Source organism: Colletes gigas, unplaced genomic scaffold (genome assembly GCF_013123115.1).
Source record: "Colletes gigas isolate AHSC1104 unplaced genomic scaffold, ASM1312311v1 Colletes_gigas_Sc00014, whole genome shotgun sequence".
Lineage (NCBI taxonomy): Eukaryota > Metazoa > Arthropoda > Insecta > Hymenoptera > Colletidae > Colletes > Colletes gigas.
Window position 1 is genome coordinate 6552860 of NW_025106643.1, and position 21540 is coordinate 6574399.

At 45.1% G+C, this 21540-nt stretch overlaps 1 protein-coding gene across 2 annotated transcripts in view; it reads left to right on the forward strand.

The window, feature by feature from the left end:
• LOC122399536 (protein tiptop) overlaps positions 1–21540 on the forward strand; it is a 144251-nt gene that overhangs the window by 53267 nt on the left and 69444 nt on the right. The window contains exon 1 of one of the 2 annotated variants that reach the window (XM_043400277.1): positions 4945–5445. The exons of the other annotated variant lie outside the window; for it this stretch is intronic. The gene's annotated coding sequence lies outside the window, so the exon portion shown is untranslated. Of the gene's footprint in view, positions 1–4944; positions 5446–21540 lie in introns of those variants that run through there. 2 annotated transcript variants of the gene reach the window in all.

The following is a 21540-nucleotide window of genomic DNA, read 5'->3' on the forward strand; positions in this document are numbered from 1 at the left end:
TGTATTGACAAATGGAAGTAATGGTCACTAAGCACCGAGTGAAGTTGGAGAGTGGATGGATGTAGCTGGTAGTAATGACAATGGGTAGTAAAGATATAACGGGTAGGTAAGTGGGTCTCCCTCTTATTGGATTGGTTACCTTGATTATTTCATGAATCTCGATCATTGCAGAAATTTTCAACCCCGTTTCCCTGCAATAATCAAGGCCCTGTTTAAATTCATTATCTTTACAAATTGAAAGTCTCTGAATCGAATTTTCGTCATATCATGACTGATCAATTTTCTTTCTCTGTTTACATCCTTATATTGACTAGAAAAATTAATTCTTAAGTTGAGACGACGAGGGAAATAAATTTTAAATAAATTACAAGCAAGATTACAAAAATAAGTATCGAAACAAATGTTGATCTAGAATCAAAATTTTAATCTTAGAGAATATAATACAGTTTTGATTTGGCAAAGAACACGTTGAATAAAGAAATGTTGTCGGTGGCTTGCAGAGGACAGGCAACGCGACAGATTCGGTGAATCGGTATAGAATCGAGATCCTGATAGCGCAGAGCAGTCACCATCGAGCGTATTGCTCGCGCCTTTACTCCGACACGAGTTCCGTATTGCATACGGTGTCCACGCGAGCACGCGAGGTAATTCGTTATCAAGTTCGACGTCGGAACGGCGAAGGAGGACGAAGAGAAAGGTCCGTGTTTCACCCTTCTCCGTGCTTCCTCGTGGAAGTAGATTCTTTGGCGACTAGCTCGGTACGCACGACCTCGATATTACGAACCGAAAGAAATTCGGGGGTAAGACGGAGAAAGGTGGAGGAAACGGCACGGCGGGAAAGAGAAGAGCGGAAAGATTTGCAAGAGGTTGGGTGAACAGAACAAACGGACAGGTCGCTTATTTATGGCAGCCATACTTCAGATATATGAACTGGTTCCCGTCGAAAGTTCGGGACGCCGCGTCTTTCCAGTTCAAAATGTATAGAGAGGTGTCCCGTCGCTCGCCTTCAGCGGCAAGATTTGCGAGGGGTCACCCCAACGTGATGTCACGCGAGCTTAATTCTTTCTTTCCTTCGTTCGACGAAAACCAACGTATCCGCTACCTAAACCAGCTCCTGGGACTTATCGTGCAACGACTCGACAGCGTCGGCCAACATTTTTTCTTCATCGTCATATTCGAGCTCGAGAAAATATTTCCTTGTTTCTTTATTAGAGACGACAAAGAACGGGCTAAAGAAATTTTAGAAAAGCTGTGAAACAGGATCTAATCGTGTCAGAAATTAGAAATATCGCAGAGATCACAGAGAGCGTTTAAATACAGAATATTTTTTTAATTTTATATTTACAATGGACATTTTTAACACGATAGGCAACGTGTGTACATATAATTTAGAAAATTCTGCGTCAGCCTGCGCTCGATGCGTGGTCAGCTTAAATGTGAATGGAATCGTGGCGCGAAACGGTACTGCAACCGCGTGGCCACGTGTTTTCGGGGCAGCCGAGGACACTCAAAGATCGTCTTCCTCGATCGTGTTCGATCGGTATTTTGGTTTGTTAGTTTCGGATATTCTGCGAACGACGGAGAAACTTGCTAGAGCCAGCAGTGACCAAGGAAGCGAGAAGAGGTAGGACGGAGGGGGGTTATAGGGGGGCGGGCCAGAGCGTTGGGGAGAAGAGAGGCGATGGAGTAGATAAATAGATGGATGGGCAATATTATAACTCACCGGCTGTCATCCTGTACGGAGAGTCAGGCTGCTAATCAGACCCTGGCTCGCTCTCGCCCCTCGACGGACCCTTCACGAAAAATGGATTTATTGCCGTTCGCCTCGACTTCGGCACGCTATCGAACCCTCTGATCCGTAGAATGTAACCATCGTCGTACTATTCGCGTCGAGCCTCCTACTTCGAAAGTTGGCCCCTTCTCTCCGCCCGGTCTCTCTTCGTCCCTGCCACGCTCCATTCCGTTTTCGTTCTCTTCCGTCGACTTCCCTTTTCTCCTCTTCGATCGTCCTTGGAACATCGAGGGTTCCAGAGTTTCCGGTTTTTATCGGTGGTGGAGTTTTCGGCCACGATCCCCGGACAGGACTCGCGAGAGGATCAGGCCCCGGTGCTCGCGCGTGGTCGAGGATCGATCACCCGCGAGACCTCGAGGCTTTCACCGACATCCGTGGCGTCGAGACAAAGAGGAAAAGGCGGAGGTGAACAGCGATCCTCGATCCCGCGATCCGCGATCCGCGGGGCTGACAGAGGGGATAGATCGGAGGCTCGGCCAAGGAACGACGCCGGGGGGAGGGCTCAGGTGAGGACCAATGCATCAAGCAAACGGTGACACTCGCCTCCTCTGCACGGCGTGCATAGATCATGCCGACCTCGTTGCCGTCGGACGCGGTGCTCCGCGACGAAGAGACGGGGGAAGATCTAAAGCTTTGAAGGGGTATGACCCCCCCGCCTCCCGCCATCCAACGGCTCTTCTTTACGCTACGCTAGCTTTTCTCTTTCTCGCGCTCGTCGTACTCGAAGAGCACAGATGTACGGACCGAACGAGATAGACGCGACGAAGAGAGTGGAACTGTCTGAGACCCCAGCTCGAGTGTACGTGTACACGCGCACCGAGCAAAGACGCTCGTCTACGTGTCTATACGTGCGCGCGTGTGTTTTTTCAACGAGATTTATTACCAAACTCCTAATGCTCCGGGGCACGAGGAGAGGGTGTTGCCGCTCTTCCCACCCAGCGACTCTCACCCTGCGCACCGCTGGCACCGCCACCACCGTCGCCAACGTCGTCGCCGTCGTCGCCCTCGACGTCATCGTCGTCGTCGTTGGTCGTTGTCGTTGTCGTCGTCATGGTCGTCGGTCTTGCCTCGCCGGCATTTCGTATCTTCTCGCCGTGGCGTAGTTCGTCTTCGCGCGCCGCTTAATCCCCGGCTGCCACGCTATTACGAGTTGATTTACATTCCTGCGTTAACAAGGGCCAGTGGAACGCGCCTCCAATTCGGCGCTCGTCGACCCGCAATTTCGCCACGGACGCTCGAGATCGCTCCGATGAAGATTTTCCAACCGGAACGGACAAAGAATCCACGAAGCGAACCAATGATCGCGACCCGGTACTCGAACCCCGCTGCTTCTCGTCGAGTTATTCGTTTATCGAATACCATAACGATACAGACGTTCGCGAGTCTTTAATGCATAACGTTCGAAATACTATTTGCATACTCGATCGCTCGATCGATATCATTATTAGTCTTATTTACAAGTTTATCGCCATTGGAAATATGAAAATTTTAATTTAAACGCTATTCGAGTTTTCAATTATGGATATTACACTACCAGAAAGTATTATTACGCGTCGATAGGAAGATTGTTTCGAAGAACAAATCGAACGAATAAACGCATAGTAAGGAATCTGGCCGCCAGCGAAGACGCTATAAGTCGATACGGGGGGGGTGTATGGGCGTCAGGCCCGAAGGGTTAATCCATCTAGGTAACAAAATCTGGCCACCGAAACTTTGGCTAAGAAATCTTCGAAACACGAAAAGCTGCGCGCGTCGGCTCGCGTTACACCGAAGCAATAAATGTCTTCGTCGAAATATTTACGACTACAAACGGTATCGTAAGCATGTAATAAATCATTATTAAGCAAATCGTATTAACGTTTATAAATTCTACTCTTAAGGAAAGCAACTTTAACGAGATCGTCGCAGGGGATTACGTAATTTCGACCGCGACTGTGTCACCGTGACTTTTTCGATGGTCGAGCGTCTCACCTAGAAATAGCAATTCTTCATCCTCGCGGACGCGCGCCGTTTACTATTTACAGTGTTGTCTCGTTATGAGTCGTCCACTCGGGGGACAGCCACCACTCGTAACAAAATAGTCGTCCATTTTACGATCCCTCTGTTGTTTGCCAGAGGGCACGCGACGAGTTTCATCCCCGTATACCATCGTGGTCAAAGCAAGATAAAACATTGCCGCATTTTATACTTCGAAATAGGATATCATAATCGAAGACACGAGCGAACTTTATGGTTTGCCGCCGTATGCCTTCTCGGTCACGCGCAGTGTGTCGCGCTCGCCTCGGCATCTACGAAACCAGTGGAGGGGATCCAGGGACTTATAGCGGGACACAAAGCGGCGGCTTATAACGAGACAATACTGTAATAGAAATTCTTGTGGCTCTTTTTCTCTCTGCCCAGCTACCTGGTGGTATTTACGTTGTAAAGGAGGTTAGAAGTTCCGCGAAAACGAGTCGACGGATGGACGGACGGACGGAATAGAGTTAGGCGAACGGGTTGTAGCGAGACGATGCTCTGTTTCGCTGTTGAGCAGGCGCGAAGCAGGACTCTAGAATGCAGAAAGAAATAAGATTAGAAGGAAAGAGTGCGTGGACGTATCAGAGAATAAGAGAGGGAAAGGAAAAGGTATCGAGGGTGAGGGTGGAAACGAAGAAAGGAGAGACACGGAGAAGTCGCGAGTCCAAGGAAGAGAGTCTCTACGTGAAACTGGGAAGAGTGGGATGGGGGCGTGGGTGGAATGAGGCGCTAGTGGGGAGAGAAATACGTCGGGCCGGTGCGTGTGCGGTGGGGATAGGTCAGGGCCGCGGGTGGAGGGGCAGCGGCTGTGGCGTTGACGAGGGGTCAGGCGGGGAGGGATGGTCCGTTTGGCGCGGGGCTCGGAATGGCCCATGAGGGGCAGCGGGGGAAGGGATACGTAGTAAAGGAGCGGCTCTGCGCGAAACGGAACGAAGCGCGGTGTGGCGGGGAAGATTCAGTGGATAAAGCGTGGCAGGGGCGCGGGATCTGTGGGGGGGGGGCAGCGAACGGAACGAAACGGGAGAGGGGGGTCGTTGTGCCGCGGAGAGGTGCATCGGTGGCGGCGGCGGCGGAACAGTGGAGGGGGCAGAGACGGGGAAGATGACCGCGGAGCCGTCAGTGCGCCACGTGCTGTCGTCGTGGGAGGGTCTTTGTTTTCGCTCCGTTCCGTCGACGAGTCATGCATCGCGTTACCGCGAAATCGTGACTCGTCCATTCGGGGCATCGGTTCCCATTGTTTCGCGGTCGCGAGATACCTGGCCCGTTCGTACCGTGAAAATCGCCAGCGATGCGAGATTACGGTCGGTGACGTGCGCGAAACCCAAAGGAAAGGAAACGTTTCCCACGAGAAAGGAAAGAGGAGTGATACACGAGGCGGTTATCGAAACGCCGAATACCAGTTAAGTGAGTGGTGCGTCTTTGCCGTCATTGCGTGGGTGGAAGATCCTTGGAGAATGACGCGGTGATACGATGCCGAGAGAATCACGGAGGACACGCGCGTCCCGATGCTCGTCGTCCAAGTGCTGCGTCGCTCCTGCCGTACACGCTACGAGGATAATCGCTCCTGACGTAGCACCACCGGTGCCGACGATTCATCGGGACTGACGTTTCCTGCGCTTTGGAACCACTACTTCGCGGTGAGTTCGCTTTCGCGAGTGTTGCGACCAAACGTGGACGTCGACGGTCACCGGACGCTACGTGGAAAACTGTCGCTGGTTCGTCATCGAGAACTCGCGTTTTCTCCAGTGGCTGTCGTAAACACAGATGCCACGGGCTCGAGATAAAATAGTGAAACGCGCGATCGAAATTCACGGATCGAATCGATTCGCGTTGTGTTTCAATTTTCTATTTCGGTCCACGCGCCCCGTTCAGATTTCCCCTTCTTTTCCGCGTTTACACTTTCTCCCCCTCTCTTTCCGTCGCACATACACGCGCGCGTACACACGCACGCCGTAACCTTTCCTCCGCGACAGATGATACGCAGAGCAGCGCCGAGTGATTCAATTTGTCTTGAGCATAGGTTAACTACCGGTTTTCCGCAGTTTCCGACCGATCTTTCTCGCCGCGGCTCCGTATTCGCATCCGTCACCGGCCGCGATCGCGTCTACGTTCGAAGGCTCGTAGTTCGCAAAGGGGAATCGTCGCGGCAGTGGTCAGACAGCCAAAGTAACTCCGGTCAAACAGTGTCCAGCCTGTGGCGTGACAGAAGTGTCGTCGTAGTTACGAGACGGTTGACGCACTGCCACGTGGCGTGTACCGTGATTCGCGATGTAGAAAACTGTCAACGCGTCTAGCACTTGCCTTCGCGAAATTACCATTCGGACGAAAGAACTGTTTCGAGAACCGACTCGAGCCGCGCGGTACGTTTGTGCAGGCAGAGTATCGTTCTACTTGAACCGTGCACGGAGCACTGCTCGAAACAGCGCTAAGTCGTATACCTTACTTATAGCTGAATTACTCGGTGTTGGTTGAAATAACTAGAGCACAATCTAGATTATTATAGATGCCAGTGTCCGTGGCTTCGTTCGATAAAAAAAGAAAAAAAGTGAATCATGGAACGGTGAACGTTAGGTTGAACTTGAACGAAACGCCTGTGCATAACGTGTATGTCAATCTGTATCTTGTCGTTGTATCGTGTAGAAACTTATAATAGTTGTGTGTAAATGATATTTCTAGTTTTTACTTGTTTCGGTACGAAGCTACAAACAAAGCTTTCGAAGTTAAAAAATATTTAGTTGTAAATAATTTTGTACGATAGAACAAGAAGTAATATATAACAGTTTTTGTGTAGAATAAATGTAGAATAAATTTATTATAGTAAAAGTGAAATGCTTGCCTGTGACAGAAGTAAAAGTTTTTGAAACCGCTATATAGTGTATAAAACAATTAACTCGCCATGTTATAAAATATTATATTTGGAAGAGAGGATAGAAAATTATGTAATACCCAAGAGAATGTTGGTTATTAATTTAATTATGTCTTGTATATTGATGCGCGTATCGATACGCAGAAATGCATGTTTCAGTATGAACCATCGCCGTTACTGTATAAATTCTATTAAAACCGGTGCCGTCTATTCTATTTTTCTTCACAGTCGATACACGAACAACTATTAGTATTTTTATCTTAATAACCATCGTAACGAGTAACGTTCGATCATTAATTATTGATTAATTTTTTTTATCCGCGCGAAAAGGTGACGAAAACAAAAGTACGGTCAGAAATTCGTACACCGATCGAAATGAAAATAGAACCGACCCGTTGTAAATATACATTTACATATTTCCAATCGATTCGGTCAGTTAAAATTCATTGACTTACGACAACATACAGAGGAGACTGACGTCATTGAACGCTATTAAATCCGTCCTGTCACCGCGAGTCGCTTACTATACACGTGTGACGCGTCGTCGCGAATTCTTGGGAAGGATAGAATGAAAGGCACGACATTTTTTGCGTCGCCAATCTGGCTTTCGAGGATCGCGACAGACTGAAGTTTATTTGTTGCCGTTAGTCTCGTAAACAAGGATTCTTGGACAGCTGTGTACCGCGTGCACCTACGCTTTACCAACGGTTATGCTAACTGTTATTAATTACACGCTGACTTCCAGGATTCCCAGAACAATATACTCGGTAAAAAGCTGTAAAACTTCCCTTTTTTTCGAGAAGCAAAGATCAGGACAACACGTCGACGAGATGCTCGATCGGCGAGAATAGATCTTAGCATTATGGGAAATCAGTAAATCACCGATAAAAGGCATTATTTACTATCGTGGACGTCATCGTCGACGCACTCGTGTAAAGCATGCTTAGAGATTCTCGACAGCAGTTATTCTATAATTACCAACCGTCTCGATATCTTTGCAATTAATACGTCTGCCCGTTTTGGAGCACTAAAAGTTTTTCAGCGGTTACCAGTTATGGATCTGCACGATACTCGTGTTCAACGCGCGGCTGACACTACTGACGTCATCGTGTCCGGAAAAACCAGTCGTTCCAAAGACCGATTAAATACGTATTTTTGTACCGTCGCGACTTTTGTCATTTTCGCGGATCGAAACCAGATCCATCGCGCGTTCGACGACGATCGCAAAAAATAAGAATGGCTTGTCGCGGTAAAAACAATGTCCAAGGAATTTGTTGCCGCGGGCGCTCGACACGGGAATTTCCCTTCCACAGCGGTTCGCGAACCGAGCGAATGATTAATCGACTCGTCGAAGGTTGGGCCAACGAAACGCTCGCGACCATTCTCGAATTCCTTGCGTTCGTGTCTCCAAATATTTTCGACGATTTCGTCGACCATCGGACGCCGGAAAGTGCGACGGTATAGTGTAAGGCGGAACCGGGTCATTTTTGACCCATGATAAAATTCTTTATCTATAGCTTACCCTTTAAAGACTGGAGCAACATTTAAATTGCTGTCGTTAGAAATTTTTTGATCGAGTAACGATTGTTAATAAATGGTAATATACAGAGGGTGTATCACGAACTCTTTCACGCGAGAATTAAATAGCTTCGAGGGTCGATGCAGCTCGTCATTTTTTATGGAAAAGCCATCAGTTTAAAAAAATATTTCAATTTGATGATTTAAAAGTTTCGATATGCACAGTTGACATATCTTCGAAAGTAATTACTTTTAATCATAAATTGCTTAATAGTTTTCCACAGGAAATGACTAATTACATCAAATGATGTATTAAAAAATATATGATTCCATTTAAGGAAAACATTAATAACTTCCGTACGTCGTTCACGCATTTAATTACGAAAGAAAAAATTACAGCAAATTATGCACCCCTCGAAACCATTTAATATTTGCCTGAAACATTTTTCGATATCATCAACACTCTTGAAGATATTTTGAATAGACATAGTTCGTGAGACACACATCGGTTGAATCATTCTTTCAAACTGTCACAAAAGTGATATTAAAATTAACGAATACTTTGGTTTACTTTGTTAGCTTATTAGAATTATATTTAGAGTGTATTCGGGCGCTTCATAGTTTTATTTAATAATTTTAAGATAAACTTTTAAATCATTGAATCATCGCAGTTTTAGGTAGCACGTTCTGTATATTTGTGTTTATCACAGAGGTGACGTAAAAGAGTACGGGTCAAAAGTGACCGAGCTTCAGAGGCGGACGATTAAAAAGGACCTGCGTCGGGCGAGAAACAATTAATTTTGGTATCCGGTCGGTGTAACGTTCCCCGTGGATCCCCGTGGATAAGTGCACAGCGGTAAACAAACGCGCAGACACCGTCCGAAGCAGCCAGACGCGCGAGCGCGAGCGCGAACGCGAACGCGAGCCTCGAACTCGAGTTCTAACGCGTCAATAGCACACACCCCCGCGATTCAGTAGCGCCTATTGAAGTCTGCGATGACGGGCCCCGTCTGTCAGCAGATCAAAGCCGAAGTAAGCTCTCTTTGTGATGCTCCGCCGGGTCGGTATTTAATTATGTATGAGATCGATATTCGGGCCTTCGGGGGCTCTCTTTCAACTTCCCAGTCTCTCCGGTCTCTTGATCTCTCTGTCTCGGTTTCGCGTTCTCCCTTTTCGCCCTGTCGCGAACCTCCACCTCTCCTCCAGCCTCTTTCCACTCGCTATCCCAGTATTTTCTCGTTACGAATAAACTCGAAACCATGCCAAGTAAATCCTCGCTTTTGCCGGCGCTCCGTCTTTTCTGGACGAACGGCGAAACAGACGCCGCTTTCGCGACCTATCGACGTTAGCCTGACGATCAGACCGATTCGTCGATTCCGTTATCTCGCGTTTATCTTCGCCGTTCGAGGAGAAATCGCCGCGAAAAGGTGCGTCGCCGCGACTTCGATGCCAGGAGAAAATGTCGATCGTCTCGCGGCCCCCGGAGGAACGGTTCGAGGATACGTTTACGATCTTCTGCCGTACGCGTCCCGCAGTGGCCCGATGCCGTGGAGGCGCTGCCGCGAGCGCGAACTTAACGCGCGCATTTAAATCTCGCGCGATCGTAAAGATCTCGTAAACGGCGAGCATCCATCCGTCGAAAGGTACGAAGGATCGTGGGAAGAAAGACGAGATTATTAACGAGGTAAACGAACGCGGTCGGTGGCTGTAAACTGTCGAGGGACGCCACTTCCGAACCACGGTGTACGTAACGTTTCAATGAACGAACGCGACCGTACGCGGGACTTCACAGTCCTGGACCTACCTTCGAGCTCACCTCCGTTTCCCTTCCTGTTTCTTCTCTCCATCCGACACGTTCCGCTCCCACCTCTCGGTTGTTTCTTTTAACCGGCCAACTACGCGTCACCGTAACCACCAATCCCTCGGGATGCCTACGTTCTTACCGAGAATCGTCCCTCGACTCTTCGCGGCGCAAGAATTTTAACTGTTTCGACGTATTTCGTGCGAATGAAGGCCAACAAATACTATCGACGAGACGTTCAAACGTCATCCACGAACTGAGCGACGTGAAGAGCAAATTGATCGACCGCTTCATCCAATTCCTTCCAATTTTCAGATTCTTACGAGACGACATGAACTATATGTAAAATATTAGATGTAGATACTCGATACTGTGTAAGACTCGATTAATAAATAATTAAACCCCAACGAGTATTCGCAGGATGTCTCGTAAAATTTGATATTAATTCAGTTCGTAAGTTTCTGCATGTATTATACAATAGATTGATTTGTTTGTAAGTGTCGTGCAGTCTACACCAGACCGCAACACTTACGTATGATTCAATACGTGTTTGTACTAAGTGAGCGTCATTAAACCCTGATGACGGTAATTCTACTAATTGCTATAGTATTGCAACACGAATACACTCCTACTTCTTTCAAATGTCTATAAATCCGTGATGTTGCTATGTTAAAAATTTTTTGACGTCTCCTGGACCGGTAAAAAAAGTTACGAATTATATTCTCTCTAAAAAGAAATTTTAATTTAATATGTGAAGTAATTTTTAACAGACGGGGAAATCTTTGTATCCCACTGGCACTTGAATAGAGACAGTCAGTACCGTTGTCAGTTAACGCCTCGTCGAAGTAGGCACATATGTATGTAGCAACGTCAACGTCGACGTCGACGCTTGCGTGGCAGCATCCTGACGATCAGTACACCTCCACGCAGGAATAGCGCGGGAAACGTCGGCGAACGGATCGTTTCGAATATTTATTCGTTAAATTTCACGATGGAAAACTCTTTGATCAAAATCATGCCTCTCGATGAACGCACTATCGGTTTTATCGCGATACATACGTCACACAAGAAACGAATTCAAACAAACAAACAAACAAACAAACATGAAAAAAAAGCGAGTCACCCTTCGTGAACGCAAAAAAATATTAGCGAGCCACGATGGCGCTAATTTGCTGCGACCCGTGGCGATTCGGTTGTTCTTTTTTCTCCCTGTCACTGTTCTCCCTCTGCCTCTCCGTCCATCTATCCACCCATCCGTCCATCCTCTCGTCTCTGTCTCTCCTCTTGGTCTCGTGTTTTCTCGTTCGCTCGCTTTTCCGATCGAACGAATCCATTTCGCTCGATTTCCATTTTCACGCATCGATTGCGCGTGTGTGCAATCGTGTACCGCACGACGAATGACCACGAAAGGTTATCGTTGCACTTCGAATTACGATCAGTGCGTACTTTCGATTTGACGTTTCTGCTTCTGGTTCTGCCTCGGGCTTTTCGTCGACGCTTTCCATCGAAACGAAAGGTGTCGTCGACTTTGGATTTTCCTCGTTTCCGTTCAAAACAAAATAATCAAACGTTATGTAGAAATGTTTTAAGCAAGACTTACTTTGTTCTTAGAATACTTTTTCATTTGTTGAAAAGTAAGATTTTTAGGGAATTTAAACTTGTCTGTTGGAGAAATAATTAGTTTCAAGTGCGGATTCTGCTAGGGTAATCGATGCCTCGTGTACGCCATTTTTCATGGCCGGTGACACTCGCGACGTTACGAAGCTACCACTGTTACACGTGCTCGCCGTTTAAGAGTTACTCTCATTGTGTTTAATTAGCGTTGTATTAATCCCGACGACTCTGAATTGAAATTAATGCAAAGTAATTGTAATTATCATCGTAACATCTGCATTCGTAATTCTTTTACAATTAATGTAATTGGCAGTGGCAGATCGCTGCGCGGCAATCGACCGCATCTCAAGTCTTATTATAAGAACGAAGAATGCAAGTAACCAATAACATTACTTGTCTTACTATTTCACATAATTATACGACTCGTTAGCGATTCGTTCTAATTAAATGTGTATTTTTCGCGGCGTTACCATCTTTAACATCTGTCTTGATAATTTTCCTATACAGTCCGTTCGAACAATTTTTCGTTTCGTTCTCGAACAGAGTCAGATACGGTTAATATACAATCGTTGGTGAATTATTAGCAATTTGTGTTATTTTTGGTCGTTTGTTGAAAGTAACGCCGAGGGTTGTTCCGTGCGTATATGTGAGACAATCGAAAGGTAAAAAATTGTGATATAATAGAAGCGTTTACTGTATTCGTTAATCCGATAGAAGCTTTTGGTAATCAGAGTTTCCTCTCGCGTCAGTACCCTCGACTTTCACCCTTGGCCTTTCGAGAATTTTTGAAATGCGCTTTCATTCGCGTTGTCGGCAATTAAACGCGCGCGAGGACAGCCCAAAGACGAGAGGGAAAACGAAACGCTGGAGGCTCGTCGGCCATGCGTATATAGAGGGGCCGAGTAATAGGCGAAGAGAGGAAAGGGGTTGTCGGGGGGGGAGGGGGATGGGAGGAACCCGGTTTTGATCGGTCGCACAGAAAATTGTATTTTCGAAATCAATTAATATCCAGAGAATAATAATATACTGGCTAATGATCGCGCAGCGTGGTATAGCCGACTTGTTCCTCTTTCCCCGTCCCTCTCCTCCCTTTTCCCTTGGTTCAGCCGCGATCACCCTCGGGCTACTTCGAGTTGGATTCCGCGCGGCTTGTGATGCGTCGACTCCGACCAATGTGCGTTTGACAATTTTTAATTATCGATAACGAGTTTGACCGCGAAGATAGGTCGACCGAAACGCGAGTGTGCATCGACGAATAATCGAAAAGCCGGTCTGGTCGTTCGCCGATACGGTATCGTTTCCGTTGTAAGCACCGAGTTCATAAATTTTCTATTTAACGCGAACGGCAGTTTGTCTCTTTACCGCGCCGATAGAACCGATCCCCCGGCTAATGGTTTATCAAATGGAGACGCCTGAAATACGATTATTTCGAGCGTGTAAGCGTTTTTATTCGCCGCGAACTGCAATAATTCCTCGCTTAATGTTGAAATTTCCGTTAGGGATACGCGATCAGCAGTCGCCGCAACCGTTGTTTATGTTTCTTCGGTTCGACCGACCGGCAGCTGGTGGATTTAAAAAAACCGGCTGGCTAAACTTCAAAGTCGACGCCGCGCGGTTATCGGCTTCTCACTATCGATGCAGATTAAACATTTTTATATTTCTCATTGTGTCCTTTCGTGACTATCGCTAATAAGGTAATGAGCTTTCCCCCATGAAAATACGTCTGAACGTGACTGTTTGTTATTTCATTTTACTAGATTTATCTACACAAATCCTTTGATAAAAGAATGAAAAACAGAGGAAACGTATGAGAAAAGAGAGAGGAAAAGTTATGATAAGTCGTATACAGCAGCGAATGACGAACGTTTCAATATTACAAAAATGAATTCGTAATAAGCGTACGATCCAAAGGAGTGTTTTTCACCTTTCCACGAACTCCCTCGATGAGGGAATACTTTTAACGTACATCCTAGAGTAAAATTAAATACTCGTACGTTTGATGTAACGAAAAACTGTCTATCGAAAACTGTATTTAAGCGGCACGTTAAGTTTCAAATGTCGTTACGTGCTTTCTACGCGTTTACAACTAGAATAAAATCTTGACTATCTCAGGGAATCCAATGAGAAATGGTATCGCACAGCATTTACTTGTGTTCTATGCGGAGCGTTCCCAACTTTACCTGTTGCTTCGCAACCGATCCCCTCCCTTTATCGATATCATACAACGAGCGTGTATCTCGCGCAATAATCGAGGTTTTATAGCGAAAACTAAACTTTGGTGCAAATTTTTTGACTCGAACCCCGTCGTAGACATTGGCGCGACGGCGTTTCAGGCGCCAGATCGATCAAAGAAGTCTGCCAACTTGACGCAAACCACTCGTAATTCACTTGCCACGAGTCCATCTAAATATGTATCCAGTCCCGGACGCGATCAGCGTCGTCTTACTGCTCGACGGTGTCACCGATTTTAACGTTCGAGCGATTTTTTCCTTCGTCGTTTCTTCGATCTGGACTATCCGTCGCGGCGAGATACGTATGTACAACGCGACTCGAACAGATAATATCTCGCGTTTAGTGCCCGAGGAAGCCCGGAAACGCGAGCGACGTACTTTATGTATTCGCGATAGACGATAAATTCTCTCTCGCCTCCGCACGGAGAAAAATTCCTCCGTGAATCACCGGCTAGATTACTCGCGTCGTTGCTCTCCGGATTTCGCAGGACAGAAGTATTCCGCTATGCGAGGGCCGAGGAATCGCGTTGGCAACGCGCGCGTGTCTCCGCGTCCCGTCGACTCCGCTCCGTAAATCATTCGTGATCTTCGCGCGTACTTTGTTTCGCGATTCCTCAACGATTCGATCGTCTTTGATTTCGAGAGCCCGAGCGACTCGGTCGGGCCGCTGTCCTCCAAGTTGTCGCCTAGTTGTTCCCACTGCTCGTTGTTTCTCGATCTCTCCTCAGGGCAAATCGAGGGTAAATCGATCCTCTATATTAACTTCGAAATTCTTCATTGTATTATAATAAATTTTATCGAGTAAACGAGGGAGAAAACACGAATCAATTATATTGCCCATATTGGGTGAAGTTAACTGTTTCCACCGCAGCCACGGTTTTCTGGCTTTGTTTACTTTATCGTAGACACGTAATATACAAGGTGCAGTTGAGAACCGTTTGCCTCACCTCGTGGTATTTCTCAGGACAGACTTTTACAGCTTTCGACTTTACATACTTGCAGCCGACCACGTCACTCTGAGCTACGTGTCGTTCGATGAATCATTTCAGTCGAGATCGTGCGTTCGACGAAAATACAACGGACTATCCACTTGCCTGGGGATACTAATTAGGATACGCGGTTAGAACTGCCCCGAAAACTATACCTCTTTAACTACTGGAATCGGTGAAATTAGTAAACTTAAAAAAGTCTTTACACGGTGTACAAGGGTTGCTATTAATAATAATTTCATTTGGTATATAACCCTTAAATGGATTATTGGGGCTAGTTTAAACTAATAATTGCTTAATATATGTCAATCTAATTATTTGAAAATTTATATAATCCTCCATTAGTTTATTATTTCTTAAATGCTTTAAGGGAAAGTTTATTTCCATTTACCAATTTGGTAAAAATCAACATTAAGTAAAATAATTCAATTAAGATTTAGAGTCCACTTAAGAAACTATTTTAAAGAAGAAATTATCGTACAATATAAGTTATAAATTGTCGAGAACAGTAGAAATGAAAATATAATATTCGTAACTACTACATGAGATATCTCTCGAATAACTAAAGGATTAATAATTTATGAAACGAACCTGTTTCTTAGTTAGATAAAGACTCCGTTGCGAAATCGTTAATTGCAGCAGCAGTTTTCGTTCATTTTTTCGTCCCGTCTAATTTGACAGAGTATAGCCAAAGACGGTGCAATACTTCGGAAGGAATTTTACGTAACGCGAACTCGGCAGTCGCGAACCGTAAAATTTCTGGTGCGAGGGAGGGCAAGAGCGGCGCGGCGTCGTTCATTCACGGACTTTCCAACGTAAGGTCGCGGCAAGAAGTCATTCCGGTGCCTCGACGACGACGACCAGCGCGTAAACGTGCGCATGTTATAGGCGACACACGGTTCTGCCGGTGATAACAGTGAATAATAATTGTGCATGTTACGTCAGCGCGATGCATACGTGCCGGGAGTGCCACCCACTTGCGCGTAGATCACTCTGTTGGTCGTTCCTCTCTGTCTATCCGCGGCCGCTTCTATCCCACCACCCGACTCCTTGCCCCCTTTTGACACGACGGGCTGCATTCCGAGGAGAAGCTACGATCTCGCAACGACAACCGACCGCCGTGCCGTAACGCGCGGTTCTATTGTCGGCAAGACCACGGCGTAACCTGGACGCGCGCCTACACGCGTCTAACAGTATCGAAGTCGCGTGTAAACCGGTGAATCATGATTTCGCCGAGGCGCTTCGCGTCGCGTGGGAAGAAAGTGGTAGGAGCGGGCCAAGCCGAAGAGGAACGGTCACGGCACCGCCATCGGAGGACACTGATCCTTAGTATACGTATGGTGGATCGAGCCACGTGTGACACGACGTTTGTCGTTGACGGTGACGTGACAGGGTGGAGCCGTCGACGCCACGAAGCGGTTGCCCTTTCGAGAAAACAGGTTACACCGTCGTTCGTGGGTTCGGGAAATGCGAAATAGGCGCAACCAGAAGAGTTACCGTCGCGAGACATCCTCGCTACACCGATTAATTCTAACGAGGGTGGCGCAACACCTTTCGTCGTCATCGATTTAGGGAGGGGGGGGGGCTCATGTAAGATGGTGAAACGAGAAGCGATATTTGACAATTTTTTTACAGCGTAAGGGTTGAAACTCAATCATGAAACTTTTCGCCACTTTCCACATATATTCTTTAACGTTTCAAGATGGAAATATATTTTTTTCGTTACGTTTTGTCGACTTTGGATGAAATAATAAATGTTATTTCTTATGTGCAGTCCAGCATTTTTTTTTCTTTGATCTAGAATAAAAAATCGAACAACATTTTGTTCGTAATAGTACTACGCGTCGTATGAACTAACATCCTCCATAATAATAATTATTTAAACTATGTGTATTGCATAATTAAATGAGAAATTTATTGCAAGAATCATCTTTTTGTGTTCAGAGCCGTGTATCTTCGACAATTTTCCTTTTTTTAAAGAGGATTTTATGTAGTACGTACGACGCGTAGTACAATTACGAACAAAATGTCCTTCGATTTTTTATTGTCAGACTGCTAGACATAAAATATGCCACGCAAAGTGATTTATTTTCGGCGAACAGATTTTATCTCGCGACAATAATACCACCGAGAAGCAATGCAATTTTTAGGAAACGACGAACATACGCGACGTCCACTGCAAAGCATGCTACTTGGCACTGCGTCACCCTGTGTCACCCCGCAACCAATGTACGTCTAACCTTAGGTGGAATCTCGCATTTTCGGGCTGCACAAATTCCGCAAACTGTGCTCATTTTGCACGGCTCGGACAAGCTTGCATCGTACGATGAAACGAGAAATTGTGACCGATCGATCCTGTTGAAAGTTCGCATTAACCCTGAGAAGACTTACTAGCGTTGTGTGCGCCCCACATTGTCGAACTTAACAGTTTTTCTCACAACGCGTACTGTAAAGAAAGAAAATAAATTTATTTCAAGTGTTTTTAACGATTTAATTATCACGGGAAAACCAAGAGTAACCAACGACAAGGAAAGGACCCCGCACAGATCTTATGGAAAATGGCCCCCGGTTAAATTAGCTGAACTTTTGATATGATGTAGTTCATGATGTCTTGATGAAAAGTTCCAATGGGCCCAAGCTCGTAAATTAAACAGTTTTCGAGATGCGGGGGATCAAAAGTCAATAATAGTGCGCCTTATTCTAGACTACCACGTTTGACCATATTTGAGTGTAAGAAGCACTGTTGTACGCTGTCCATTTATTTGACCCCTTAAAACTCAGTAGTTGTACTGTGGGCCCTTAAATATTACTCCTTGACCCTCTGACCCTCTGACTCCTCTTCAGGAGTCAAAATAAAAAAACGACAAAAAGGTAAAAAATGGTTCTTTTTTTCATTGTAAAAACATGAAGCACCGTCGATATTAACATTACCCAGTGTGCACCACGAGAAGGTTGCTCGTTCGGATTTTGCACACCATGTAGCCCTGAAAAGGATCGTTTTTATAGTTCTCTCTATTTATCCATAACAATCTCAACATTCATATTGTCTTGATGCCCTCTATTAGCGGCATCTCTGGTCGTATATAGAAGATTGCCATCCGAATATTTGGCATGCCTTTGATGACAAGCAAATCCTAAAAACCTTAAAACACTTGCAATATGTGCGCATGTACCCAATGTTTTGGCACCAGATGGACAGATGCAGTAGTGACCATTTATTACTTCCTCTTCTAGTTCCAGTTCATTTTTGGGAATGTGAGAAATAAGAACCTGATGTTTGGTACGATTCCGAAATCGTGAATAGACTTTTAGTCTTCTAAGACTGTTATCTACCAACGAAGTGTCAATTTGCGCTAATAGAGGGCATCAAAACAATATGAATGTTGAGATTGTTATGGGTAAATAGAGAGAACTATAAAAACGACCCTTTTCAGGGCTACATGGTGTGTAAAATTCGATCGAGCAACCTCTTCATGGTGCACACTGGGTAATGCTAATGTTGACGGTGCTTCATGTTTGTACATTGAAGAAGAGAACCATTATTTACCTTTTTGGTGTTTTTTTTATTTTGATTCCTGAAGGGGAGTCAGAGGATCAGGTGGACAAGAGGTAATATTTAAGGGCTCACAGTACAACTACTGAGTTTTAAGGGGTCAAATAAATGGACAGTGTACAACAGTGCTTCTTACACTCAAATATGGTCAAACGTGGTAGTCTAGAATAAGGCGCACTATTATTGACTTTTGACCCCCTGTATCTCGGAAACTGTTCAATTTACGAGCTTGGGCCCATTGGAACTTTTCATCAAGACATCATGAACTACATCATATCAAAAGTTCAACTAATTTAACCGGGGGCCATTTTCTATAAGATCTGTGCGGGGTCCTTTCATCTTGCTTACGTTCAAGGATATCGAGTAATCCCGAGCGTTGTCATCGTTCAAGTTCCTTCGCGTCGAATCGAAAGTTTACCGGTCGACGTTCGTAGATCGCGGCGTACGAATAATTTTCGTCGACAAATTCACGATCGACGATCGTCGCGCGGTTCCGAAACATCGACTCCGGCGACCGTGTAACCCAATTTCTCGTCGAGAAATTTCGACGGTCTCGCGGCCTCGTCACGAAATGTCATTCGTCACAATTTTATCGATTAACGTGCGAGACGGAGAAAGGAAACGCGGGAGACGGACGGGTCTTCGCGTCGTATCGATATGATCGATTCGCGTCGATCGCGCGAGTACGATTCCAATTAACCCGCTTCCACGCATCGGTGATCGAGAACGATTCAAGGACCCCGTGCATTCGAACGTATCGATCAAAAGACTATCGATAATTGCGATCGAAGAATATCGTTTTCTGTCACCGAACAACGAGAACGGGAGAGAATAATCGTGTCGCGCGAGCGAACGGGACCCGAATCGCGGATGAGATAAATCGCGACGAGTCGCACAGCTTTTTTTTACCATCTGAAAAAATCGAAACGTTGACTTTTCAGCGTGTTTCCGTCGCTTCGACTGTTATTTTTACTCTGGAGCGAAGTGTAATTAAACGTTTGACTAATTTACAGTCGAAGGAAATATAATTGATATAGGTACATGTACTCGAGTGCAATGATGAAAATTGAAGAATATATCTACATCAAATAGTGTTAAATTATTTTGGAAGCTTACACAAAATGCTTATATACTCACAAATAGGACAATATTAAAGATAACTAAACAATATATTGAATTTGATCATTCTCCAAGGATACAAAGAGCCAAGAATAAATCATACTTGTTAAAATCGGGTGAACCCATATAACCTCGATATCTTGATTTACTCCATGGTATTGAAAACCGAAATCGCTTAGAGTTAGGATTAAAATGGTTGCTTAGGAGGCAGCTGCCATCGCTGTTGCGGGTTGCTCGTGTGAAAGAACTCGTATTCTCGATAGCAACTGAAGTGAAACTCTCGAGTTGGACAGGAGCAGATACATATTACGAACACCTCGCGCGACGAATCACCGCGTTCTCGATCCCCTGGCAACACGATCGCTCGATCGTGACGAAAGGAGGACACGCACGGAGGAAGGATCCTAGGGAACGAACGTGATTTCGCTCGAGGAGGTCGATTCAGCGGGAATTAGCCCACGGGCGTAGCTCGGCAGGCGCGAGGAACGCGTAATCCAGCGTTCGACCACGTGGCGGGTATAAAAAGACTCGTTGCCGACGATGCATTACATAATCGGTATGCCCATTCATAAACAGCGCCGCTTAACTATGAATGAAGCAGAGGCCCGTGCCCGTTCGCCCACTTCCACGCATACCTACTACACGCGTTCGCGTACCCGGTCTTGACCTGCCTCAAATCATGTAAATCCTAATCCGTTTGCGCGCGATCGTTAACTCTGACCGTCCGCGCGATCGCATTTTCAATAATTAAAATATTAACGAATAACAGCGACACACCTGCCGCGCTCACTCGTTGGTTAATTATCGACGGTCGATTCGCCGTATTATGCCGCATTAACAATCAACGGGCATGCAACTAGGAAAACAATTTATTTCACTCGAAATCTCACGATGGGAATTCAATTCGTTTCGTTATCGCGATCGATCGTCGTCGTAAAAATTCCGAATCAGAAACGCCGGACGATTACGTACACATAAAAAACGTGGTATTTAGGTTAATCAATGTAGACCAATTCATTGATTTTCTGAGAGTTGTAGAAAAAAAAAGTAGGAGAATATATAGAGAAACTAAGATTAACTTCTTCGATGAGATTCGAATATGTAGATCAGTGTATTTATAATCGTGGATTAAACTCGTGTAGTATTCGACGTGTTAAACGAGGAAGCCTGTGCTTTTCCTGTCGCAGACTTTGATCGTTGTCGATCGCCGATGGCGGTTTAATCTGGGAACAGGAAGTGTTAAAGGAGGCAGTGTCCAAAATTGTAACCAAAAAAGGGTCTAGCCGAATAAGCATGGTAAAAGTGCCCCCAAACCAAATTGAACGTAGTTAATATCACTCGATAGGTGGTTTGAAAAAATCCCTTTTCACAGAGTTTCAACCCGGTATTTCTACTACAAGGGTAATTACGGGGTGAAAATCATTTTTTGGTTTATTTTTAATATCTCCCGTTCTGTTGAATTAAAAATTATGAAAAAAATCATGGTTATTCTACCGATTGATGTACATAGTCGAGAATTTTTTTAGAATTTTTGGTTGCAAACTCGATTTTTTGAAAAATTCCAAAATATTTTAACCGGCGATTTTTTGTCGAAGTTATCAAGTGACTACGTTTCTTTTCATACAGTATAAAGCTCTCAAAAGAATTAGTAATCTCTAATTTTTTTCAGATTTTTCGAAGGGATGGAACGTAGTCAAAAAAATAAAAAATGGTGAAAAAGCTTTATATTACCTTAATTACTTACGTGACCATGTTCATATTTTTACAGCTATAGCGTAACATTATGACTATTAATGCGTAATTTTTTCAGATTTTCTGGAAAAGTGTTTTTGGAAAAATTGTTAAAGAATTATTAAGTCATATTTGCTAATTTTTTATACGGCAAAAGGCTGCACATGCTTTTAAAATAGATATAATTAAAATATATTTGTTTACATACTTTGTTAATTAGTCGCTATATGTAGTTTCAAATACGTGTGGTACCGGACTCCTGTTGATTAAAACTGCCACGGCGCGTGCGTTGATCATTTTGGTAAAGTAT